Raw genomic sequence first — 27,321 nt, 5'->3', positions numbered from 1 at the left:
ACTGCATGAGCTTATACTAATATCTATCTGAAAGTGAAAGTAAGAAAATAATTCCATTTAGAGTGCTTTAAAACAAAAATACTTAGGAACATATTTAATCAAAGAAGTGCAAGACATGTGCATTGAAAACTACAAAATAGGGGCATCTGGGTGGCTCAGTCGGTTGAGCATCCGACTTCGGCTCAGGTCATGATCTCATGGTCCATGGGTTCAAGCCCCGCATCAGGCTCTGTGCTGATAGCTCAGAGCCTGGAGCCTGTTTCGGATTCTGTGTCTCCCTCTCTCTCTGCCCCTCCCCCGTTCATGCTCTGTCTCTCTCTGTCTCAAAAATAAATAAACATTTAAAAAAAATTAAAAAAATAAAACTACAAAATATTTTGGAGAGAAATGAAAGAAGACCTAAGTAACTGGAAAGACATCCTGTGTTCACAAATGAGAGGCTTAATATTGTTAAGATGGCAGCAGTCTCAAAATTGATCTATGAATTCAATGCAATCTCTATCAAAATTCCAACTGCCATTTTTCAAAAATGAACAAGCTAATTCTAAAATTCATACTGAACTGCAAGGCATCCTAAATAATAATGTTTTTAAATAAAAAATTAGAAAAAAACAGAACTCATACTTACTGACTTCAAAACTTACTGCAAAGTTACCATAGTCAAAGCAGTGTGGTATTACTGTAGGGAAGGATACATAGGTCAATGCAAGTGAATTGAGAGTCCACAAATAAATCCATAGGTCTTTGGTCAGCTGATTTTTGACAAAGGTGCCAAGTCTATTCTATGAGGGAAAAACTTAATCTTTTTAACAAACGGTGTTGAGATAATTGTGTATCGCATTCAAAAAAAAATTTTGGACACCTACCCCATGCCATATATAAAAGTTAACTGAAATTTTATCAAAGACTTTAATGTAAGAGCTAAAATTGTAAAACTCTTAGAAGGAAACGTAGATGAAAATCCTCATGATTTGGGGTTAGGAAATAGTCTTTTAAATGTCACGTAAATAAAATATAAATATAAATAGTTTCTTAAAAACAACAAAAGGAAAAGTAAAATGTATTTCATCAAATTAAAAACTTTCATGCATCAAAAAATACTATCAAGAACATAAAGACAATCCACAGAATGGGACTGGGAGAAAACATTGGCAAGTCGTATATTTGATAAGGTCTTTTATCCAGAATACAGAAAGTATCTTTAAACTTGACAACAAAAATGCAAACAATCCAATTGAAAAATGGGCAAGGGATTTGAATAGACATTTAACCGAAAAAAAAAAGATAGATGATAGATAGGTAGATCGATAGATAATAGAATATAGATGATAGATAGATAGATAGATAGATAGATAGATAGATAGATAGATGATAGATGATAGATAGAAAGGGCCATTACACACATGAGAAATGTAAATCAAAACTACAATGAGATATCACTTTACACCCCTAGGATACAATTCTCAACCAAATGGAAATAGCAAGTGTTGGGAAGGATGTGAAGAAATTAGCCCCCTTATATGTTGCCAGTGATAATATAAAACGGTGCAATAGCTGTGGAAAACAGTTTAGTGGTTTCTTAAAAAGTTAAGTATAGAATTACCATATGATCTAGCAATTGTACTCTACCTCCTAATATAACCAAGAGAAATGAAAACAACTGCCCACACAAAAACTTGTACACAAATATTCATAGCAGCACTATTCATGACACCCAAAATGTAGTAATAATACAAATACCATCACCTGAAGAACAGTTACATGTTTTATATTCACCAGTGCTCTATTATTCATCCATAAAAAAGAATGAAATACTAATGCATGCTATAACATGACTGATCCTTGAAAAAAAACAGGCACAAAAGGTCACATGTTGTATGATTCCATTTGTGTGAAACGCCCAGAATAGGCAAACTTATAGAGACAGGAAATAGAGTAGTAGTTGCCAGGGACTGAAGGAGAGGTGAATGGGACCAACTGCTTAATCATAATAATAAGTTCTTTTTGAGTGATGAAAATGTTCTGGAATTAGATAGAAGTGATGGTTGTATAACATTGTGAATCTAATTTAAAAAAAAAACACTGATTTTCACACATTAAAATGATTAAATTGATCAATTTTATGTTACATGAATTTTATCTCAGTTAAAAAATCATCAAATTGTGGACTTAAAATTAGTGATTTTTTACTTGTTAATTATACTTTGATGAAGTTAATGAAGTTTTTTATGAAAAAACTATTATGTACTTAAAAGTACATAAATAAAGTGCCTAGGATCACATGTTAACAGAAAATACCTGTTATTTCAAATATGAAATAAGGGTTTTATTGTATATTTAGTGTAGATATTTTATAGTAGAAAATGTAAGATATATATATATATATATATATATATATATATATATATGAATTTCTTCAGAAGACATGGCCTCATTTTCTTTTAAAAAAATTTTTTTTTAAATTTTTTTTCAACGTTTATTTATTTTTGGGACAGAGAGAGAGCATGAACGGGGGAGGGGCAGAGAGAGGGAGACACAGAATCGGAAACAGGCTCCAGGCTCTGAGCCATCAGCCCAGAGCCTGACGCGGGGCTCGAACTCACGGACCGTGAGATCGTGACCTGGCTGAAGTCGGACGCTCAACCGGCTGCGCCACCCAGGCGCCCCTAAAAATTTTTTTTTAATGTTTATTTATTATTGAGAGACAGAGAGAGAGCATGAGCATGGGAGGGGCAGAGCGAGGAGAAGACACAGAATCTGAAGGAGGCTCCAGGCTCTGAGCTATTAGCACAGAGCCCGAAGTCGGGCTGGAACTCACAAACTGAGAGATCATGGCGTGAGCCAAAGTTGGACGCTTAACCGACTGAGCCACCCAAGACCTCCAGCCTCATTGTCTTATTTCAAAAAAATTTAAACCATTGTTTATAAAAAAAGTAATAAATTAACTTTTTTGTGCCATAAAATTAACTTTTGTCCTACTTTCATCTTCTCATTTTGTAGCTTGCTGTTAAATAGCAATACAGGGTGTTTCAGACTCCCTATCTGGTATATTGTACCTGGAATTAATTGCCTACATTTTAGTCTAGAATTTTTGACCTGAAAATGACCTACAGTTTTCCCATTGCAATCTCTTGATATTCTACCAGAAAAAACAGGCGACTACATATACCAAAGTGCTTTCCATAGGTCATATAGCTTAAATCAGAGGCCTGGCCTCACTATATTTTAAATTAGTTGTTTATAATACAGTCTAGATTAAAAATTTTTTTTTTCAATTGCTACTTGATTTGCTACTTGTTCACTTGTAAACTGCTCATGGAGGGTTAATCTATGGCAGAAAGTATGGTAACTGGGTGTGTCAGTCAGTTGAGTGTCCAACTCTTGATTTTGGCTTAGGTCACGATCTCACAGTTCATGGGTTCGAGCCCCACATTGGGCTCTGCGCTGACAACACAGAACCTGCTTGGGATTCTCTCTCTCACTCTCTTTCTTCCCCTCCTCTGCTCTCTTTCTTTCTCAAACATAAATAAACTTTAAAAAAAGATTGTGATAATAAAGATTATTTTTTTAATAATTTTCTTTTTTATTTTTTAAAATTTACATCCAAATTAGTTAGCATACAGTGCAACAATTATTTCAGGAGTAGATTCCTTAGTGCCCCTTACCCATTTAGTCCATCCGCCCTCCCACAACCCCTCCAGTAACCCTCCATATTGTTCTCCATATTTATGAGTCTCTTCTGTTTTGTCCCCCTCTCTGTTTTTATATTATTTTTGTTTCCCTTCCCTTATGTTCATCTGTTTTTTCTCTTAAAGTCATATAAAGATTATTTTTTAAAAAAGAAAGTATGATAACTTATAAATACACCTAGACAGAGAAAATATAACAAGAAACCATACCACAAGGGTTGATACAGAAGAATCTGAGAGCAAAGATGGCCTTAGAAGACTTTCTAGCTCTGATAGAATCTGGTCATTCTGAAAAACAAGAAATAATTAGATTGCTAAATTCAGTGAGATTGTTGTTTTATGATTCTAAACATAACCAGCTTTTGCTTTTGCAATGTTAAACATCAGGAATCTGATTATTAAACAAAACAAAACAAAACAAAACAAAACAAAAACCATTGAGGATGAGACATTCTCATAATCTAGGGAAGTAGACTAAGGTCAGAAGAAAAAACTATGTAAAGGAATGTTATCTTTCTTTGATTTTACTATTTTTTCTTTCTCTTTTCCCCATTCTGTGCTGTATGCTCTATATGTTTGAGTCATTTATTTCTGATTATAATTTAAAAACATAACTTATGTAAATACTAATTGTTGAAGACATGTGCTTAGAGTTTGCATTTTTCAAAAATAAATCGTATTACTCTGCATAACCAGCAACATAGAGAGCTCTGAGACATAATTGTGCAGTCTTAAGAAATAAGACCTCAAAGAAATTAAAGACCTTTAAGAAATTAAAACCTCAAATAAAAATGAAAATTTAGTCTTTCTATATGGGACTGAATTTCCTATACTGTGGGTATTTTATTAGGATTTACAATGACCTAGTATCTTCTGGAAAATTCTTTATCTATGGCTGTCCTGAATGCAACCGAAGTAGAGTAAGAACAGGACTAAGATTCCAGAACTTGAAGAACACATCACTAATAGGATCATTCCTTGCACTGAACTATCCTTATGCTAGATTGTCCATCAAAGTTCTCTTCAATGGCCTTCCTCTTCTTTATCTACATTCTCTTATCAATTCTTTCTCCTCTTTTGTTGGGTGAAAAAATATCTTTTTGACCTACCACGAATTAAAACATGCTGAATTTCACAAAGGGAGTTATACATCCTTTTGCATACATTCATCTAAAATGAACACATTTTAAAACATATCCCTTCCTGGACGTAATTGTATTTTATCAGGTAACAGAAGACCTGCAAAAGTTTGGATCTCTATAGGTGACGTTTCAAACATTTCATGTAGAGTGCTTTTAGGTTTGTGGATGTTTCCGGGACTCCTAAGATCTACCACATGGTGTGCACCTGCTCTGACCACCTGCAAGGTTAACCCCGTGTCTATTTGGTGCTCAAATCTCCCCTCACCACCTGGAATTCTCCCTCCAGCAAAGCCCCATAATTGAAACTATTCTCATTCTGTGCTTCTGTTCTGTTTCTCAATGTGATAGGGGGATGTGAGAAGGGCGTTGGTGTGGGTTGAGTTGGTACGAAATGCGTCTAGCGCTTCTGGAGTGTATCTTTCCATGCCATAAGGACTTGTGGGTGCCGGAGCTACAGCCAGACAGATTGCCAAGTCCGGCTCTTGTAGCCGGCTCTCCGGCAGATGCCGCAGGCCACTTCCACTTGGTGCCTAGAACTTGACAATGCCAACAGAAACACACAGCAGGGATACGCTGATGGGCAAAAGAAGCGACTGCCCTTGTCACAGGCCAGAAAGGCTAGTTCTTTACATTGAAGAAAGTAGGGCAAACAGGGTAGGGAGGCAGTGAAAAGCTAAAATGTTCTCTTTGATCAGCAACCTCTCGAGATGCCTTGCCCTTCCTATCGGAGCTGATACGGACAGGGTTTTACACTCTTTAACATGAAATATTCAAAAGAGAATGTTTCCTTAGCCAGTATCAGCTACATGGATCACCATGAGGGAAAGATAATAATTATCCCTTTGGGAACAGAATTGTAAAGAGGGAGGCCTCACTTTCCGGCTGGCAATAACATAAACGAGGTAGATGGAAGTGCAAGGAAGAATGAATGAGGAGTGGCCCAGCAAGGGCAGCACCAGTCGCCAAACAAGAACAAGCAGTAGGACTGACAGTTTGGGAAACTGAGGACAGTGAACACACTGGCCTTGACACTGGGACACCCAACTTTTGTCAGAGGAAAGGATATTCCAAAACTAAGCCAAATACATCTGACTGGAACTTTCATTTAAATTTGAATAGTTCATTCAGCCTTTGTTCTTTCTTTTTCAGTGCCTCCACATTCAAACCCTGACCTGTCCTCCCAGAGAACACCTTGTATCAGTGTTTGAAGAGGGTGAATTTCCTTTTGTGGAAGAAAAGGGAGCTTATCTAATTTTCTTATTTCCTAAGGGTGCCATCTAATATCTGATATTTATTCTTTAGGAAACAAAATTCCTCAATTTTTTTTTTTTAGCTTCAGAATTCCCAGAATGGCAGAAAGATATTCAGGCAGGTTGGTGCTGGCTAAATATTACCCGATATTTATCTGCATATCAGCAAATCAGCCAGTTATTTCTGTTCCGGATAAGTTAGAAAAACAAATCAGCATTTCTCTCAAAAACTGTCCCTCTAGATAAGCCCATATCTCAATGCTGTGTTAAAGACTGTTCCATAACGTAGAGAATCAAATTAGTATCTAATCTTGCAGTTGAACCTGCATAAAAGGTTTTTGTAGAAAAGAAGAAAAACAACAGGGGCGAAAACTCTACTTTCTGAGCTTTTCAAAGTCTTTTCACGGCAACATGCTTAAAGGTTGCTTCCTGAGTAATGTCCTTTGTTTTGAACAATTGCTACAATTGTTTTAATGTAAATTTCACAATAAAATAAATGGGAACCAAAACAACGTTGAAGAAGCTCATCAGCTGCAAATTCTCTTGGCTGCCTGGATACCTTAAACGTTGCCTTGGCAGACAAACGGGACAAATAGCTTAGGCACTTAGAATTGCCAAGGAGCCTTGAGGTCATGGAGTCCCACCCTCTTCTTTTGTAAATGAGTCAAGTTCAAAGAGATTAGGTGAGTAGCTAGGAGTGTTGAGCCAGTTACTTGTACTAGTGTGATTTAGGTCTCAGGATGATTTTCCTCCAGACCAACTGTACGCATTTATGCTCCTTGCTCAGATATCCTTTGCACGTAGCTTTCTCCACTGAAAGCACTTGGTATATGGTTGTAAAATGCACATTTAAAGGTCTCCCTTTTCCATTAGGCCGGAATCCCTATGAAGGTGGGAAACAAAGTTGCTGGTTCAATTTTGTACGCCTTGATGAGGTTTTTTTGGGGTGCTGGTGGGGTTCGTGGGGTCTGGGGCTGACGACCAAGAAAGAATTCTTGAAGACGTCTTTGGTGCAAAAAGGCGGTTTTATTAAGGCACAGAGACAGGACCCGTGGGTGGAAAGAGCTGCCCTGGACCTGGTGGAGAGACTGGTTATATACCATGGGGTTGGGGAAGTTTCCAGTAAGACTTTCATATGCTGAAGAAGACTCCCAGGATAGTGGAGGCCTAGCTATTGTCAAGCTAAGGTGGTTTTTCCCTCTAACAAAGCATTTAGCATTAAGACAGTAGGGAGTTCCTAGAGAAACGTTTTACTCTGCCAGCCTCAAGTAATTGTCAATGGGCTGCAGGTTATAAGGAAATTTAATTCTGTCATTTCTTTCTGCCTTTGTTTCCCACATCACTATGGAGGGGTGATGGAGACTTAGGTCCTATGGGACTAAGGTCCTAGGACTATGATCTCTAGCTAACCATTTGTTTTTCCCCTTTTCTTTGTTCTTGGGCAGCCAGGAGTGCCAGAGGAATATCACACATATCCTGGGGGTGGGGAAGGTGGGGGGAGTTGCGGACTGTCAGTTTGCCTTATGCTCTCTCATCACTCTTCTAGCCCAGTCTCTTGCAGAGAAAAGGGATCCATCAACAGCATCTGATTTATTTGAATTACATTGAATTTCACATACATATCCCTACAGGGTCCTCACCTCATCATTGACACTCTTTGTTGGCTCTCTCCCTGGTAACAATGTATATTTTTTGGGTCCCTCAAATTCTTCACCTCCTCTGTAAGCTCAGTCGAAGCAATTAAGTAGTCACGTCCCCTCTGCCTTCTCATATTCCCCTTCCCACTTAAACTCAGCCCTGACACCCTCCTCACTACATTGCTTTCTCTTCTTCCTTCTATCATTTGATAACTAAGAGTTGTAGATAAAGTTAATTCTTATAAAAAGTGGACAGAAGACAATGATCAACCTAGCCTTCTGTCTTTGAATTTCCATTTACACATTCCCCACCACACGCAGCAGACTCTACCGTGAACTTGCTCCTTGTTTATGAACAATGACGTGTGCTATTTTGACTACTGTTTACTTTGCATCTGGACTTCTTTATTGGTTGCATCTCAGGGAAGTAACTCAGAGCCCGGTGTCAGTGAAGCCAAGGTCCTGGCTGATCTACTACCCTGGTCCAGCCATCTTCAGCTCTAGCCTGGTTTATTCCAACAGCCTCTTCACTGCTTTTGCCCTTTCTTTGCCTCTGGAACATAGTTCATAAATCAGACTAAGTCTCTCCTTCACTCTGAGCTTCTCACTAACAAACAGGAAGTCAAAGTCCTTGTGATAGCCTGCCCGGCCCCTGGCTGTTAGCTTCCTGGCTTACAAACCACTCTTCTCCCTTGCTCACTGTCAGCTTCTAAAAGGCAGACTCTACCTACCCCTTCCTCAGGGCCTTTGCATTGGCCTTCTCCTTTGTCTGGAGTGCAATTCACACAGATATCCCCAGGGCTTGCTCACTCACCTCCTTCAGGTTTTGACTCAAATACCTCCTGTGTTTTGAGGCTGCGCTCACCACCCTATATCAAACTGCCCATACTTCTTCCCAGCATTATTTACATCTCTTCCCGATCACCTCTGATAACCTCCTGAAAATTCTCCCTATAGAGTTGTTCTGAAGATTAAATGAACTAGCATATGCAAAGGGCCTGCAGACTTTAGGTACACATTAAATGTTAGGTCTCTCGTGGCATTCCGTGGTATCTAGTCGCAGCGATCTTGGCTGTTACCCCTTTCACGCACTTAGTCCTTCAGTGCCACAAAGTAATTTACTTCTCCTCTGCTTCCTTTGTTCCTTACACATCCTTACCTGTCTCTGGGATATCTCTCTCCTTCTTATCAGTTCAAATTCTACTGTCTTTGATCACAAAGTAAAAGGAGTTATAAATTCTTCCTATCAAAGGCAAATATTGAAGCCTGGCAATTGTTAGTACATTTTCTTTTCTTAAGACATTTAAAATTTCCTGTACTATAGTCAATTCTGTGAAGGCTCTCTCTCCTCTCCTTGACTGGAAGCTCCTTAGAGGAAACCTACCTCCTCCATTCCTCTCACTTATCTGCATCTACATCCCCCAGTTTCTAGAATAATGTCTTATACATGAGAGATATAAATAGCTGTAGATGAAAGGGAAATCATTCTCTACAGCCAGTGAACATGTTATGTAACCTGGTCTGGATCACCCGGCGGAAGAACCAAGCGGCACTCAGAGATCTTGGAAGGCAGGAGGTTTATTTCATACCGGTGGGCTCAGAGGAGATCATTCTCCAGAGGTCTGAGTTCCGACTGCAAGCATGGGGACAATTTATAGTCTGTTCCTTCAGCATTAGTAGTAATTTGGCGCATGCTGCAAGTGGGGTAGGAAGAAGGGCCCGGAAAGGGAGTCTTTGGGCAGGGACTGGAACTCCCCTAGCATTCCTGTCGGCCACCTTATAACATAATTTTTCCCTATAATTGCCTCCTCTTATGCCCCTTTAAACAGATCTAGGCTGTATTAGAGGGCATCAGCTTCATTTATTATGGGCTGGTCCTTTCCCGTAGTCCCCTGACTTTGGTTGTGACTATTCCCGACTGGTTTACACAGTAACAGCATTCTTCTCCGAGGAAGATGCAGGTGCCCCCTTTCTCGGAAGTGAGGAGGCCAAGTGCCCGTCCGTTCTGGAGGTCAACTCTTGCCAGAGAACTTATTTGACGCTGCAAGGACACTAGGGAGTTGGCCACCTATTCCATGTCTTCATTGAGTTCTCAGGACAGTTTATGTTACAGTCCCACAGAAGAGCCTGTGCCTCCTATGCCAGCTCCTGTCCCCATGGCTATTCCTGCCCCTAGGAGGACAGGTGGCAGCACCACTCATTTAACCTGGGCCTTAGGGCTGAAGGTTTACAAATGGGGCCCAGATTAGAGGCAACAATACCAACGAAACATCCTACCCATAAGAGGAAGGTGAGTGCGAACAGGAACCTCTTGTGGTTTCCCCAGCTTTCTGGGGAAATTTCTGCCAATCAGATGGCAAGGAGTAAGGACACTCTATTTATTTTATCGGACCGGTGATTCCTCAATCTTCTGCCGGGCAGCAGACCAGGCAGCTTCCGGGGTGTGGCTGGAGCAGGGCTGAAGATCCTAAGAATCTAGGACTCTCCAGAAGATCGCTTTGAGTGGGTTCATCAGACTCGGGTCAACCTTCCAAGTCTGGGGCTCCTCAGGATAGGCCCTTTTGACTCTGGAGTGGTGGACTCATGGAGTGATGTCTGTGACCTCAAGGGCATCAGGAGTGGTCAGAATAATGGTATGAGGCCCAGTCCACTGTGGTTTGACAGGGTCTTTTTTCCAATCTTTGACCCAGACCGAGTCCCCTAGTGAGAAGGTGTGTACAGGAGATCCTAAAGAGAGTGGGGCCCTCTCTATGGTATATCGTTATAACTCATTTAGGGTGGCCCCTAAAGCTTGAAGTTGTTCTCTTATTCCCTTATCCCTTATTTGGTGTAGGTTCCCTGGGAGGCTCCCTAGACATGGAGGGGGCCTCCCATATATTAGTTCAAAAGAAGAGAAATCTTGACTTCCCAGTGCAGGAACATACATGCAGGAGGGCCAGGGGCAACAGGTCCAGCCATGGGAGGTCTGTTTCCTGATAGAACTTGGCTAAGGTTCCCTTGAGGGTGCAATTCATCCGCTCTACTTTCCCTGAACTTTGAGGCCAGTAAGCAGTGTGAAGCTTCCAAGTGAAGTTGAGGGAGTTGGTTAAACTTTGTATAATGTCCGCCATGAACACAGGCCCGTTATCGCTGTGGATTGTGGCCAGTGAGCAGAACCAGGGGACAATTCCTATTCTTTGGACTCCTGGTGGGGATCACAGTGTGGATTGGGCATTATTCTTGGCACAAGTGACACATCATTTGCTTATTGTCTGACACAACATGGGCAGCAGACTGATGTAATATTGTTTTTTGAAGAGGGCCTCTAACGGAGTTTTTCCTAGATGGGTGAGTTGATGGTATTCGCTGACTAGATGCCCTCCCATTATTTCTGGGATGAAGATGTGTCCATCTGGCAGTTTCCACCATCCTTTCTTGGTCTGGGTGGACCCTTCAACCTCAGCCCATTTGTTCTCTTTTTTAGTGTATCTGGGTGGAGGGGTTTCTGCTGGGGGTGTCAGGGTGTAAGGGAGAGAGCTATGTCTACCTCCTTATTAGCTGCTATCTTGGCTGCTTTGTCTGCTAGATGATTCCCTTGTGTTGCAGGTTCGTCTCCCTTCCGGTGTCCTTTGCAGTGTAGAACTTCAACTTCTTTTGGAAGCCAGATGGCCTTGAGGAGCTTTAGTATTTCCTCCTTGTTTTTGATGGTCTTCCCCACTGCAGTGAGGAGGAAGCCTAAGTATCAGACTTGCTTTTGGCATATCTGTGCCTTTCTCCATGAGACCCGATACCCTGAGTCCAACAGAAGTTAGAGGAGGGCCCTTGTGTCCTCTGTAAAAGTCTCTCAGGTATTGCTGGCAAGGAGGAGGTCATCCACATACTGGAGAAGGGTGTGGCATGTGGCCTCCCTTGGAAAGCCAGCAAGATCTCTGGCCAGTGCCTCACAAAGAGGGCAGGCAAGTTTTTAAACCCCTGTTGGAGGCACGTCCAAGTCACTTGCATCTGATGCCCTGTGTCTGGTTTGGTCCATTTGAAGGGAAACAAGGGTTGGCTCTGGGGGGTGCCAAGCGGAGGCAGAAGAAAGCATCCTTTAAGTCTAGGCAGGTGAACCAGCTGTCAGAGCCTGGGATCTGGCTGAGGAGGGTGTACAGGTTTGGGACCACCGGGTGCAAGGAGATAGTCACTTTGTTGGTAGCTTGTAGGTCTTGAACTGGTCAGTACCCTCCTCCTGGCTTCTTGACTGGCAAGAGTGGGGTGTTCCAGGGTGACTGGAATTCAACCAGAATGCCTGCTTCTTTGAGTCTGGTCAGGTGTTCTTGGATGCCTGTCCTTGCCTCTTGTGGGAGGGGGTATTGCTGCTGTCTCTGCATTTGAGCCCCTGAGATTAACTCTACAATGACAGGGGCCTGGTTGCAGGCAAGTCTGGGGGTTTGTCCTTGGCCCATACAGTGGGGAAGGCAGTCCTGAATTCGGGCAGGCAGCTCGGTTGGGCCTGGGCATAGATTAGCCTCCATTCTTCCTCTGTTGGTGTAGTGATTGCCATTATAAGGAGGCCTGATTCTTCTTATCTTGGATCCAATTGGAGGCTGGTACGTCCCATTGGGTCAAAGGTTATTTGGGCCCCCAGCTTTGAGTGTATATCCCAGCTGAAGAGAAGGATAAGGCACTCAGGTAGGTAGAGGAGCTCATGCCATACCATGTGGCCCTCTAGTTCACACTGATGGGCTTGGCAGAAGGGCTGTTGCATTGCCCATTTCCCTGTGGCCTCAAGGATGGTTGAGGTCTTCTCACTAAGAAGTGAGGTGGGGGAGGTGACCCCAGAATGTTCAGCCCCAGTGTTGACCATAAAAGTAATAGTTTGGCCCCCTACTTTCATTTTGACCATGGGCTCATGTGGGCCAAGAAGAAGTAAGCCTGGTCCCCCTCAATCTGAATTTATTCCTGCTAAGCCTATGAGGTCTTTTCCACAGCGTTCTTCTACATATCGGCTGGGTTTCTGGGACTTTCCCTGGTTGGGACATCCATTCTTCTCATGTCCTTTGTCCTTGCAGTAGGCACATTGATACCTTGCTAAAGAGGTTCTGGGCTTTCCCCCACCTCTTGGCAGCTGGACCTTCCCTGCCCTTTTGTTGTCCTTTTCTTTCAGAGCAGTGGTGAGGAGGCTGACCTTTTTTCTCATCTTTTTCTGGGCTTCCCTCTCAGCAGTGACCTCCCTGTTTATGTAGAGCTTGTTAGCAACTCGATCAACTGGGTGAAGTTAATTCCAGAAAAAAAAACCCCTCAATTTTTGTAGCTTCTTTCTGATATCTGTGGAGGCTTGGGCCACCAAAGAGGGGTTTACCATCTTCTGGCTTTCTTGTACCTTGGGATCAAACGATGTAAATGCAGTAAACCTCCCATACCCTCCCATAATAATCCTGGGGAGATTCCTCTTGCTGCTGGGTGATTGAGGATATCTTGGTCATATTCATGGGCTTCTTAGGCCCTGCCTAGATCCCCTGGAGGAGAGAGCTTCTTGCTACTTGGTACTTGGTACTTGGATGTGGACTTGTCCTTCTTCTGTAGTGGAGTCCCATGTAGGACATTCTTCAGGTGCAACTGTCCTAGCCCAGGTGCCAGGATTGACAACCCAGCTGGTGCATGTTCCTCAAGGTATTGCCAAGCTCCTCTCATGAATCTCCATCTCTCTTCAGTGTTAAAGTGTGGAGCAGCTGTTGGCAGTCTTCCCAAGTTGGTCGATGGGTCTGAAAGAGGGTCTCCATTAGGTCTGGAGAAGGGCTGGTAATACATCATGGAGTGGCCAAGCTGGAGGATTCCATTTTCATCCCGTCTCTCAGGTTCCCATGTCTCTCATGCCAACATCTGGAGAGCGCCTGAGCCTGGCTGACAGTGCAATCTGGCCGCTGGCCCGGAGGTGGGGGAGAGGATTTGCCAAGTCCAGAGATGGTGGGGAGACCAAAGGTGGCAGAGTATCGGAAACCGGGGGGTTAGGTGCTGACAGTCTCAGGGGAGCATATGGCACGGGCAAGATTGGTTCTACCTCTGGATCACTGGCAAGAATTTGTGGAGGTCAGGACTTCTGTACCCTACCCTGTCCCTGTTCATTGCAGGTAAATTGCACCCAAGGGGGAAAGTTTTCAGGAACTGATCAGCGTGACCTGGGTCTCTGGTGACAACAAGCCAGACACGGCAGACTGTTAGGACATCTAAAGTTCCTACCAAGAGCCATCCTACACTAAAAGTGGGCCATTCCAACTCACATAGGGTCCTTAACTTTCCAGGGATCATCTTAATTCCATAGTCTCCCGAAAACCCCTTTTTGAAGTTCTTGATCATAATTTCAAGAACTGTGGGTTTGTTCTGTCCCGACCCCATAATGTTCCCATGAGACGAAGTCGCAAATACAGACAGAGGGATAGGGGTGCCCCCCTCTAATGAGAAGACCAGTCAGATGCCCATCTGGCCGTGTCCTGAAGGAACTTAGGTGACGCTTAGCCATAGTGGTCTCAGCTTTGTGACTTCTGATCAAAAACTATCTGATGCCGCCATAGACTGTATGCTGTTCACCACAGAATCGCAGACAGGCCCACTCAGATTCCGTGGGCTTTTGGAGAACTTAAGGGTGCCCACCGGTGGAGCCACAGATTCAGTCCCAACTGGAGGACCAGGTTGGGCTGCACATTCACTCACACAATCAGACCAGATGTTAATATGTTCCCTCCCTAAGAATCCCTACTTGTGAGACCTCTAAAAGGACTCCAGGAGGTGATCAGGCTCCCCATCCACCCTGACAGGTGAGTCTGACTGGGTCCAGGGGCCCCAGACCTTACTGTTATCTGACATGGGGTCCAGATCCTCACCTACCAAGTCTCCTTACCTTCTCCATTGCAATTCCTCTTTCTGTCCACTGCCTTGCCATTTTTCCAAACCGGTGGCAACAATGGCCTAATGCAGTTGGGTTTCACTCAGTCAGGGAACCAAATGTCAGGCAACCTGGTCTGGATTACCCGGCGGAAGAACCAAGCAGCACTCAGAGATCTTGGAAGGCAGGAGGTTTATCATACCAGCGGGCTCAGAAGAGATCACTCTCCAGAGGTCTGAGTTCCGATTGTAAGCATGGGAGACAATTTATACTCTGTTACTTCCGCATTAGTAGTAATTTGGCGCACATGGCACGTGGGGTAGGAAGAAGAGCCCAGAAGGAGAGTCTTTGGGCAGGGACTGGAAGTCCCCTATCAGTCTTGTCGGCCATCTTAGAACATAATTTTCCCCTATCAAACAGAGTGAGAGGACTCCCTATTTCTCAACATCTTTCAGAGAACTTTAATAAACTATGATTTTTCTTTTCATTTCTTTGTGTTTTCTCTAAATTTTCAAATCATCAATGTGAATGAGAAGCCAAATCCTTACCTTGCCTGTATTACTAAAAAGAAAGAATAAAAGAACCAACCGGAAGTTTCAAAGGTTGATTCATGGTCCTGTTGTTCTGAGCTCTGAGGAAAAGTATAATAGTTCCTACAGTCTCGTGTGGGTTTCTGGTGAGCACCATCAGAAACCTTTCCATTCTTCCTGTCTCTACTGATTTATCTACCATAGTTGCAATTCCACAGCCAACCTAGAACAGTCCTGGAATGCAAAGTCACGAATGTCACTAATGTCACTGAGTCAGGGCCTGAATTTGTTGTTCGGACTGCTCGCTTCATTCCACACTGAAGAACTTACAAGTCTGACAGACTCTCTCCTTGGCCAAATTTTAGTCAGGCTCCTCTGACCCTTCTTTTTGACTAGAAGTCAATCTTGGTCTATAGAACTGCAAATTCTCAGCACAAATGATTTCATCCGCATGCTGTCCCCTGCACCACCACCCCTTGTGTTCCCAACGCCTACCACACACAGTAAGAGATGGGACTAGTATACTTGCTAAGGGCTCATAGTTTCCAACATCCCTGGATGTATCCAGCACCCCCGTTTAAAGTTCCTTCCTGGGAAAGCTCAAGACTGCCGAAAGCATTTACTGTTGAGATATACCTAGATCTACTAGCTGCCTGTCATGATAGTTCTTAAAAAACAGCATCCTCCCCGCTACTAGGGGCACCTGGACGGCTCAGTCAGTTAAGCTGACTCTTGATTTTGGCTCAGGTTATGATTTCGAGATTGGTTCATGGGTTTGGGCTCTGTGATGACAGTGGGGAGCCTGCTTGGAATTCTCTCTCCTTCCCTCTCTCTCTGCCCCTCCCCCACTGATGCTGTCTCTCCTCTCTCTCTCTCAAAATAAATAAACATTTAAAAAACCCAGCACCCCTACCTGATTTTTGTAAATTCCACTTCCTAAACTGCTCCAGCCCTGTTCACTCCTCCTTCGTAGTCCTTCATCCTCCTTTTAAAACATCACATCCTCTCCACACAGATCAGGTTTGGACTCAGTTTACACTAGAGTCTCTCTCCTACTGCAGTAGTCTAAATAAAATCTGTCTTGCCACCTTTAACAAATGGCTCACTCTGCTTGTCTTTGACAAGTCTAAACTCTACAGCTGAGAGTAGGAAACAGGAATGTCTCAGCGATTTCTGGGCTGCCTCATTCCCGTGGAAATTTTCCTAGAGCAGAGTTTCCCCAGGAAGTGTGTATGTGGTTGTTTACACACAAAATTTACTAGATCTTGCAATAGCATTTTCAGAAAAGCTATATGGAAATATAAATATAAATCATGGATTTTTCCATTAAATATTTTGAAAAGAAAAAGCATTATTAGGGAGCAGGACACAAGGAGCCTATTACCATGAATAAATACATATTTTTAAAAAACCAATAATTTTGAAAAACACTCATCTCAAAAATTCAAGATTGTTGCCCTCAGGCTTTAGTTCAATGAATGCAGCTATAGGACAGGATGCTGTCATCTACTTCTGCTTAATAAGACTGTCTAATAATTCTTTTAATTTATCTGGGTTTTCAAAGCACTTGCTTGACAGATTTTAGATGAGCAGCTAATCTGTCATTTACAGAAGGGACAGTGATGAGAGGGAGCAATGCCTAATTCATCCATATGCTCTTTTATCTGTTGATTTAATTTATTTAGTTCATTCTTTACTAAAAGTATTGACAGAGGGGAAAATATTTAATCACAATCTTGCAGGTTAAAAAAAAAAAGATGCTGATATCAGGCTCGGGGAAGCAGGAGAAAGCTGGGTTGTTGATGATCCCAGGAGGAAAGGAAAATGTGATTGAGTGATGTTTATCTGACCTATTTTATTCTGAATTGTTATGGATGCAGCAGTAGTGGTAGAGAGCTCCATGCATGTGACAGGTATTCACCAAAGGATTTTATTCTGCACTGTGTGTAATCAGAACATGATTTCTTATCCACATCCCACTGTAGAATTTTTGTAAAGGTTGTGATTGCAGCAAACCAGAAGCCCAGACTTGTGATTATATTTTACAGACAAGTAATGGTCACTTTGTGCTGCTTAGACTTTGAAGGTATTTTCTCGTGGTTTGTTCTGTTTTAAATTTTTGTTTATTTATTTATTTTTGTTGTTAAGCTCTCAGAATTCTTGATCATCTGGCAGAGGAGATACCCCAAAAGGTAACAATAAACTGTCTAAGCTACACAAACTGTTTTTATTTTGTTTTTACTTTGTTGCTCTTGATTGTTTTAAAACCAGGAGTACAAGTATTTGAGATAACAGGAATAAATTTAAATTTCTACTCTTGGAAAATAATTATTTGCTCCTCAGTAAAACTGAGGAAAAACATCCCCACTAATGATGAAGCCATTGGTGGTGGGGGGCAGTATTCTGGTTGACCTTTGCTCTAATTGACTCTGTAGAGTGGGGAATTTAAAAATCATAAGAGATGTGTAGAAATAATGGAAAAATAGAGAAACTAATTTAGACATTGCTTAAGAGGAAATAATCTAAGGTCCTATGACTTTTCTAGAGGCTGGCATGAGACTTTGGCTTGCTTTTGCATGAATTTCTTTAAGTCTTATATCTTCTAGGGGAGATTTCTCTCTCTCAGATGTCTGTCTACACGATCACATACTCACAAGGTAGAGTAGTTTTCTCGAAAGTGTCAAATATCTTAGAAAGGGTAACCCAAAGGATAAATGTTATTTATTTAACAAAGATGTAATGAGCACCTACTATGCTCTGAAAACTACTAAATTCTGGGTGTTTGTTGGTGAACAAATGAGACTTGATCTCTGTTGTCATGGAGACAACAAAGCTGGTGATGTAGTAGCTGAGGCTGCCCTGGCTTGTCTCTATGTCTAGAAGGTCTTTCCAACATAGCAACTTTAGCACAGCCAGCCTTCTCTCATGGCAACTCAGGCTCCAAAGGTATGTGTCCTAAGAAAGTCAGCCTTATATGACTGGACTTGGCAGTCACATTGGCAGTCTCACATCTGCCTCGCTCTAATGTTAGGAGTGAGTCACTAAGTCCAGCCCATGTATAAAGAGTGGGGGTTTAGATTTCATCTGTTGAAGAGATGAATGTCAAAGAAGTGAAGATAAGGTTTACAACCCACACAATAGCTTAGAAAAAGAGGAGAATGCAGCTCTCTGGGAGTCCAAGGAAGACGTGGTTTAAGATTTCCTTTTCAAGGCTTTTATTTTGGCAATCTAGTCTTCACACTCTTCTTTCTGACCTTCTCGTTGGTGGTTTTGTAGAGAAATTGATTTGTAGCAAACGACCTGTGTTACCTACTTTAATCCATGACTGATTATGTAAAAAGAAAGAGAGTAACATTTGCTTTCAAGAAAAGCCAGTCTGAGGCAGAAGTAATTCAATTTATGAATTTAATATTGGAAGCTACTGAGCCAGATCAGGGAGAGACAACTGTGCTTTGAAGATTGTTTGTCCTCAACTGAATCGACTTGGGGGGTGTCAATCATATTTTTTTTCAAAGCATTTTGATGAAAAGATAATGGAACCAAAGTAAAACATTTGATTATATGTCAGTGTGTGAGTGAGCACAACAGAACCAATCTTCAAGAGGTGCTTCGTGCTCTCACTGAACTGAACAAGCCAGAAAGAATGTCAGCTGTGAGTGGTTAAGAGTTGGAGGCAGTCAACAAACACTTACTGCCGCCCACTCACCCCTCACCTCCACCCCGTGTACAGACATTGGACAAGCCCAGGAGTCTCTTCTCCAAGTTCCACTTTGTCTAGTGCACCACCCTCCACCTCTGTTTATTGGTTTGTTTTTACTTTAAGGGCACGCTGGAGCACTTTCAGTATGTTATTGACATGAAATAATCAGATAAGAGTCCAGAAAACGCTAGTGATTATGCTCTACTTCTTCGTCTACCCTGATTCACTCCTCACCATTCGCCACTATGCCCTGTGTCCTGAGAAGCTCATGCTCTAGGATTACATGGACAGTTATGTTTGGTTTTGTTTTCTTGACTTATGGCTTCAGGAACAGTGGTGGGGTTCTAAGGTGCAGAGCAGAGTAACACTGAGATATTGTTTCCAACCTACACCCCCACACTGAGCTAAGGGCTGCCTGTATCCATTGACTGAAAGACAAAAGATCCTAGTAGAGCCTTTTCACAGCCCTCCCTGCCTTAGGTTTCAGTAACCACTCTTTTCTGTTGCCCCTTCAGACCTAGGAATGGGTTCTAGGTTGTCAATGTCATTATTTCAGAGATACTACAGTGTTACTTGGTGGTTTCTTTAGATTCCATCCTTACCTTTGAGAACAGTTTTTTATCAAACCCTCTTTAAATTGAGTAATTCGAGTATGGCTAGCATGACTTCCAATTTATTGCTTAAGTAACTAGATAGATACAGGTACCATTTCCTAAAATGAAGAAGACCAGAGGTTGGCTTTGGAATGCATTAAGTTTCTGATGTCCATAATACTTGATAGGCAAACAGGAAGTTGAAATCAGAAGAGAAATCTGTGCTGAAGATAAGAAGTTCAGAGGAGCGCCTGGGTGGCTCAGTCCGTTAAGCATCTGACTCTTGATTTTGGCTCAGGTTGTGATCTTACTGGTTCATGAGATTGAGCCCCGTGCGTGGCTCTGCACTGTTAGTGCTTGAGATTCTCTCTTTCCCTCTCCCTCTTCCCCTCCCTCGCTCATGCTCTCGCTCTCTCAAAAGAAATAAACCTAAAAGAATTTCAGAGATGACATATACATACTATATGTGAGAACCCTGTCTTACGCATTTGGATGGCAGTAGCCAAACCGAGTGGCAAGCACAGACAATAGGAGGGTTGCTGAGGTGCTGAATATCGCAAGGTAGACTGTAGGCACCAGACGTGCCACATCCAAGTCCCCGAGCAAAGGAAAGAAGAGTGCCATCACTCCAGTGAAGGCTGGTATGTGAAGTGGCCTGTGAGCTCTGATTCAGTTCTGGAGACTTCTGGGCCCTAGTACAAGACCTCTCTGGGGCCCTTTACTCGGTCCTGCCTCTCAGCTGTGCCTGAGCTTTCTCTTGTTGGCCATCCTCCCTCCTACCTGCCCCTAATCCTCCCAGGCTTCTTTTCTGTAAACTTTCTCTTTCCCTGGCCCACTGTCCTGGACTTCCCTGTAGTCCCAGGGAAATCCTTTCCTTATTCTAGTTGATCCCCTTTTACCTTTCTTTAGAACCCTCTTTTCTTCCCTTTATTACTTAATAGACTTCAAGGGACCATTAAACCCAGAGTACAAATCATTAGCCACTGAAAAACTCATTCTCCTTCCCAAAGCCTCCCTGGTGGGAAAATATTTGCATTCCATCCTTTAAGTTGTAACAAAGAAAGAGGAGAAAGGCAGAGGCTCTGCCCCACTAAGCACCTTAAAGAATTTCCAGAAAAATGGAAGAAATTTTGCAATCTGATGGAAGGGAGTGGTTAGGAGGGAGAGGTAGGATGGAGACATGAAAATGTAAAGTTTGCAATGACATCCATCGTAGCGTAAGTTAATCAGTGTATAAAAATCTACCTAAGGAGGAAACCAACAATCGGATATTAGAACACTAACTAAGAAGATTTTTAGGGAGAAGGAAATTTGGGATAGCAATTGAAGAAGAGGAAAAACAAGAATCATAAGAAAAGAAATCATATCTGGTGAGAAAAAAAAAGGAGTGTTCAAATGCACAAGCAGAAACAAGAAAACTGTATTTTGAATATCCAAGCATATTTTCTTTATGTGACTGGTGGTGAGGAGTAGAAGAACAAGCAATGAAGAGAGTTCATTCATGAGACTGAGTTTTACATCTCTGGCCCAGCATTTAGGATAAGCCAATAGAATGTTCTGCTCTTAGGTCAGTGGCTGTTGTGTAGATTAAATGAGGCTCTGAACTTCCCGGTGACTCCCTGCTGAGACCTGTAGGTATAGAGAACTTTGATTCATCTGACTTCCTTCCTCAGGTATGAATGGAATACTGTGTCTCCCTAAGAATAAAGGTGAGAAGGGGCGTCTGGGTGTCTCAGTGGGTTCAGCGTCCAACTTTGGCTCAGGTCGTGATCTCATGGTTCGTGGGTTTGAGTCCTGCATTGGGCTTTGTGCTGAAAGCTCGGAGCCTATAGCCTGCTTCAGATTCTGTGTCTCCCTCTCTCTCTGTCCCTCCCCCACTCATGCTCTGTCTCTCTCTCTCTCTAAAATAAATAAACGTGAAAAATATTTTTTAAAAAGATGAGAAAACACAGAAATCCCTGGGTGAACCCCCAGACCTGAGGCATTCAATCAAGTTCAAGCCTAGTCGACAAGGAAAGAGTTCATTCTAACCCGGAAAGTAGCAGCCAGCCACAACTTCTGGAGCTTTAGTAAACTCACATACAGAGAACACATCTATTAGAGAAGGATGAAGCTCTGACTTGGTGAGATTAACCAACAGTGTTCAGGGAAGGATAGGTCCGTGATTCAAGGTAGCCTATCTGGATTGGGAGGACTGTTGGACTGGGAATTGCACAGAAAGCTACTTTTCCCTGAAGATATTAATATTACATTTTATTTCTTAATTCTTTCAAATTGTAGTTGCAACATGTTATTTTATGCCTTCTGTTATGTCTTCATAAAACATAAGCATCTGTCAAATCAACAAGCTGAGGGAAGAAATACAATTGGACAAACTCTTTGTTTGAGTGAATTGACCTATGTTTGAATGATAGAATAAATGGGTGCAGTCCAAGAGAGGGATCTTGGAGTGACCTTGTGTTGATCTAGGCTTCTGTGATTATCAGGAAAATACCACCAATGTTATTACCTTTGGAACTTGGGTTCTTATGTTTCCCCTTGTAAATAAGTCACCTAGAAAGTATTATGTTTTCTTTTAACTCAGAAATAAGAAAACAGCTTGAAGAAAACATTTTCCTTTGAAAATGTGGTACAAACTAATTTCTAGTTTCTCTGACTATTGAATTATATACATTAGCAAAGGAAACATGTACAGGAGAAATAAACCCATCTGTCTGTCAGGGAAAAATGGGAAAATGAGTAGAGGAGTTAATAAAAATACAAAAGAAAAATTACAAATACATTAAACTTAAAGTACCATGCACTGCAAACATATTGAGTGACAGGTACACTGTTCCTTGACTACCAAAGTCATATGTCCCAGGGCTACATGAGCTGGAGTACGTATCCCCATTTGTTCTGGTTGTATGTAAAAAACGTACTAAGAATGATTAAATACATAATAATAAATAACCAAAATTGACTATACACTCCACAATATCCAAATGAAAAGTAATTAACTAGTTAATTTAAAACAGTAAATAAATAAGCTCATATGAAGGTATGCGCAGACTCAGAAAAATGAGCAGCGATGTTAAGATATTCTTAGTAATTGCTATTCTTTATAGTATCACACATTTCTTTAGTGTCGCTTGCATAAAAAGTATTTTAAAAATAATATTAAAAATCAATCAGAATGTGTCTCCAGTCATTGAATGAAGAATTAAAAAAAGAGAATCTAAAAAAAAAAAAAAAATTAAAAACCCTGCTCACTAGAGGATCCGCATAGCTTGTCTTCTGTGTAGAGACCGGCAGTTGCTAGCGTTTAGTGGCTTTAGCGCAGAACGTGATTTTTCAAGCATGAACCAAAGACCACAAAAGCCATGAGACACTGCAACTAAGAATTGTTGCTCAAATCATTTGAGACAAATCTAGATTAAATCTACAATGTAATGTAAACAAATTTTGTGTGTTTGTTGTTAAGTATAGGTCATCATCAGTCTTTCCTAATATGCCATAGCACATCATCATATCTAAGAGGGGACAGTGCATTTCCTGACCATATTGAAACATGGGATTTTTTTTTCATAGACCTGTCAGTATTCTTTGGTATTATTTTTGTTTCACACAATGCCTCATAATCTTTCATGAAAAATATTTTGGGAGTTTTAGTGTGGAAACTCTGCTCATCAGCAAAAGAACAACAGATAAATTGTATGCCAATGTATGATCCTGGAGTTTACTCTGCTGTAATCAAGACTCTGGCTCAAATATAGGAAAATTAAGAAAAAAATTTTTTTTTTGCCAAATGTGCAGTGACTTTACCAGTCTTTGTGAGTGAAAAGAGAAGGTAAAGACTGAGGAGGAAAACTATAGGGAGGGAAGTTTAAAAGAGTGCTCCTATGGACGATTCCAGTCCTCCACTCTTAGCCTGTTCAGTGTAGTATCTCTGGTAAATGACCGGTGCTCAACTGTAGAAGATACAGATCCTCCCCCAAGGAGCTACTAACCTATTTATGGAGAAATGTAAGAGGTTCAGCAAATACATCCAGTGGGATGATTTAGTTAAATACAGGGTTCTGAGGAAGCAATTAAGTGGGGGGTATAAACCAATCTTAGAACAGCTGTGAGTTGAGAGTTTGCTCAAGAAAAGGTTTTTTTCAAATAAGGAGTCATAAATTAAGCTGAATCCTGGAGGATGAGTATGAAGCAGCCAGAACAATCTTGAGAGTAGGAATGCTTCATGCAGAAGGATTTAAATACACATGCAAGTATAGGTAACTCAAAAAGGGCCCCAAAATTATTAAGAACCTTGTACTCAGGTAAATGGAAATATCCACAGATGTTGAGTGAAAGAAAAAGATCTTGCCTAAGAATTGGGGGATTATATTTTAGTCCTAAAGTATCTATTGATGGGCTCTGATTTAGGTCATGAAAACCCCTGGAACCTTAGTTTTCCTGTCTCTATTGAGAGTTAACTGTAGAACTAGAGGCTCTAGAAAGTTGTTCTCAGCTTTAACAATGATATGAAATCAAACAATATTAATAGTTAATGCTGAATGAAGTTTACCAGGCACGATTGTTAACTCTTTGCATGTGGCAACCCTAGGAAACTGAGACCTAGAGAATTTAAGGACTTTCTCAAGGTTTCAGAGCTAGTAGGATAGACTTGGGATTCAAAATGCAGCAAGCTGATTTCAATATCTGCACTCTTAACCATAGGTCAAGTCGCTTCTCAATGTAGAAAATATAAGTAGGTAATATTGAAAATTATCAGATTTTATTATTTTTTTTCCTCTTTTTTCAAACTGTATAAATCCCATCTTTGTAGGACAAGGGAACAACATAAGCAAACTGCTTTAAGCATATCATATTTGGTTCAAATTTTTCAAATATTGAAGAACTATGAGTTTAGATGATATCAAATAAACGGATAAGTAAATACATTTTAATCACTTAGAAAGAATGATGCTATGTGGTAATCCCAAGTCTATTATTTCTAGAGATTCACACTAACATTTCAGGTGGTTTCTATGTAAAAGTTGTGGAATTGGTAAGAGTTGCTACAAACACTGGAACAAAGACAGAGAATGATAAGCAAGTCCCAAACCAACTTGTGATGTAAATGTTAAGGATAACCTACCCTGTGGCTTTAGTGCTATGCTGTCTTCCAGATGTCAAAGGACATCTTTAAAGAATCTAGTTATCACAGAACCCTTTTGTCCTCAGTACCTAAGTCTCTATGCATGAGTTTCAAGATGGACAAGTATGTCTGAGAGTAATAACTCAACAGTTATGGTCAAATTGCATTATTTCTAAAACAAATATCACACAAATGGGTGAATATCTTTAACCAGTTCTTCCAGATATTTCTTTAAATTAACATTATTCTTGATTAAATGTATGTGTGTATACTTACATATATACACATACTTTTAATATATATACATATATATATATATATAGTGTGTGTGTATACACTATATATAGCATGTGTATATACATATATATAGTATATGTGCATGTATTATATATGTCACATATTGTATATGTACCGTATGTGTGTACAAATCATATATTGCATATGAATATATATACTCTATATATTGAAGTGGTTAAATATATAAATAAAAACACCAAACAACACAAATAATGAACATTAGATTACCCACTCACCCATGAGACTCACCCATCTTTCAAACAACATTTTTTTAACAATTTATAGCAATAAGAATATTTTTCTTTGCAAGAGAAGACATTTTTTTGAAGACTACATAGCAGGGTGAAAAAAACTTGAATGTTGACTACTACACATTTTTTACTTTCTTAGGGCAAGTTATTTCATTCCACTGTGCCTCAATTTTTTCGTCTTGAAAATGGAAACAATAATACCTATTTTGCAAAATTGAAAGACTTTTAAATGAAATCGTTAAGTGTGGCAAGGACACATAAATCTGGTAACATATTTTCTGCCACAGAAACAGCATTTAATTAAGAGTTATATTACCATTGACATTATCCTCACAATTATTAGAATTCATGCCCAAATCTCAAAGTCATCTATAAAATCTACATTTTGATTTTTAGTTATCTGATCATTAAAAAAAAAAAAAAACTTCTACAAGAAAATCAGAAAAATTTGAAGCCAATACAATTTATCTAATTCTGTTAGACATCCATGTAGATGGGCATACTATTCAGCACACAGAATTGTTGCTGAGTATCATGAACGGTGAAAAAAAAGAAATAAAAAAAAAAAACCCTAGTTAAAAAAAAATGGAAAAAAAGAATAAGGATGTTGATAAGAGCCATTTGAGGATTTTCAGTTCACCACTGACAGTAAATATGTTGCAGCTTCTTTGTTCTAGATGAAATAAAATAGTCCCTATTGAGTAATGGAACTTAGTTTCTGTCTTGAAGGAATAATTACAGAATAATAATGGGATCACTAAGAAATTTATGAGATGTAGAATAAGTGTCTTTAGTATAATACCAAGATATGATGAAGTAAAGAAATTCAACAGACCCATTTCATCAAAGCCACTTGAAAGTGTTAATGTCTTCCAAATGTCAAAACAACACGACAATTTAGTTAAAAAAGAGTCAAATTCCTTGAGTGTGTGTTAACAAAACACATGAAATATATGTTTAAAGAACTAAAGTTTTAAGTTTTAAACCAGTTTCTTTGAAGTCTTAAAAAGAATTTTAAAGCATTGCACCATTGTGTCCCTAGTGCCAGGGACAGCTTCACAGCTCAAGACCAGGGCAATCACACAGGGTGCTGTGCTAAACCGGTCTTATCCTTGAAGTTGAATGCTTTGCAGTTGCCATATTACAATGCCTAACAACTTTATCTTTGAATTTATTTGTGTTTTGTAAGTAAAGTCCTCTAGGACGATGGAATGTGCACCACAGGTGTGGAACTGCCTCGTCCCTGGCTCCCTATCGTGGGTGCTCAGCTGCCAGGACTCCCATCCCTGGCACCCTGGGTGCTATTTAACCTGTCCCTTGATGCCCCTGCTCAATGATATTTGTTGCCTTCCACACCTGGTGGGCCCCTGCTGTGGGGATTAGGTGTATGGCCTCCTGTGTCTTAACACAGGGCCTGGTGGCAGCTGTCCCTGTCCACGGCTGGGAGCACCTTGGTACATTCATGGGTGACCACCAAAGCCCTTATCCATAGCTGAAGACATACCAAGAGTGCCCTGATACAGAAACTGTAACCCCCGTGGATTGTGGGCTCTGACACGACACTGCGGGAAGAGAAGGTGCCCAGGAAGTGGAGTATCTCTTGCCTAAGGGATTACAACATTAAATAGCAAATAAAATATACCAGAAGAGGTCAAAAAACAGAGTAAAAGAAAATAAAAGAGTTGACATTGTTCCTGCTTTTTGAATAGGAAGCTCCACATTTTCATTTTTCACTGGCACCCACAAATTATGTAACCAGCCCTGCCTAGTGCCTAATGTGTCAGGCACAGAGCAAGCACCCAATATATTTCTTCAATGGATGTTGAATGCAACCTTCATTGAAGAGAGTGTCACTTTCAGTCTTGACAATTTCACTTATCAGGTAGTGAGAGGTCACTTTAGAGTTCACCTTCAAGGAGAATGTATTCTGTTACACACAAAGAGTAGAGAGTAATAGTAGTGTCCCATTTTTGGAGGATGAGAGAAAACTGTTAGAGTTCTTATTCTTGTCCTTGTAGTAGCTATAGAAAAATGAAACAAAACAAAACACAACACCAAGACTCAAGACCACACTATGCCTACATCTAGCACCTTTTACTCTTGTTTCATTGTGAGAGTAATACTCTTAAGGAGTCCAACTGTGGATCTCAAAGCACATTCTCTTTAAATAAATCAAGCGATTCTCCTAATTTATGGAGCTCAAAGCATCTTTTCTTCAAATAATTCCAGGTTTATCTTCATTCTAAGCTCGTCTTTTGTATAAGATTTC

General features: G+C 40.8%; 2 long non-coding RNA genes across 2 annotated transcripts in view; one reads left to right on the top strand and one right to left on the bottom strand.

Annotated features, from left to right (window-relative positions):
* LOC123383241 overlaps positions 1–27,321 on the bottom strand; it is a 131,168-nt gene that overhangs the window by 89,060 nt on the left and 14,787 nt on the right. Inside the window, exon 3 of the long non-coding RNA XR_006592794.1 lies at positions 3,900–3,977. This is a non-coding gene — a long non-coding RNA (uncharacterized LOC123383241). The remainder of the gene's footprint in view (positions 1–3,899; positions 3,978–27,321) is intronic.
* Positions 3,751–27,321, top strand: part of LOC109496014 — a 29,313-nt gene continuing 5,742 nt past the window's right edge. Inside the window, exon 1 of the long non-coding RNA XR_002151779.3 lies at positions 3,751–18,035. This is a non-coding gene — a long non-coding RNA (uncharacterized LOC109496014). The remainder of the gene's footprint in view (positions 18,036–27,321) is intronic.

Source organism: Felis catus, chromosome F2 (genome assembly GCF_018350175.1).
Source record: "Felis catus isolate Fca126 chromosome F2, F.catus_Fca126_mat1.0, whole genome shotgun sequence".
Lineage (NCBI taxonomy): Eukaryota > Metazoa > Chordata > Mammalia > Carnivora > Felidae > Felis > Felis catus.
The sequence above is the reverse complement of the archived record's forward strand: the minus strand, read 5'-3'. Positions and strand labels throughout refer to the sequence as shown.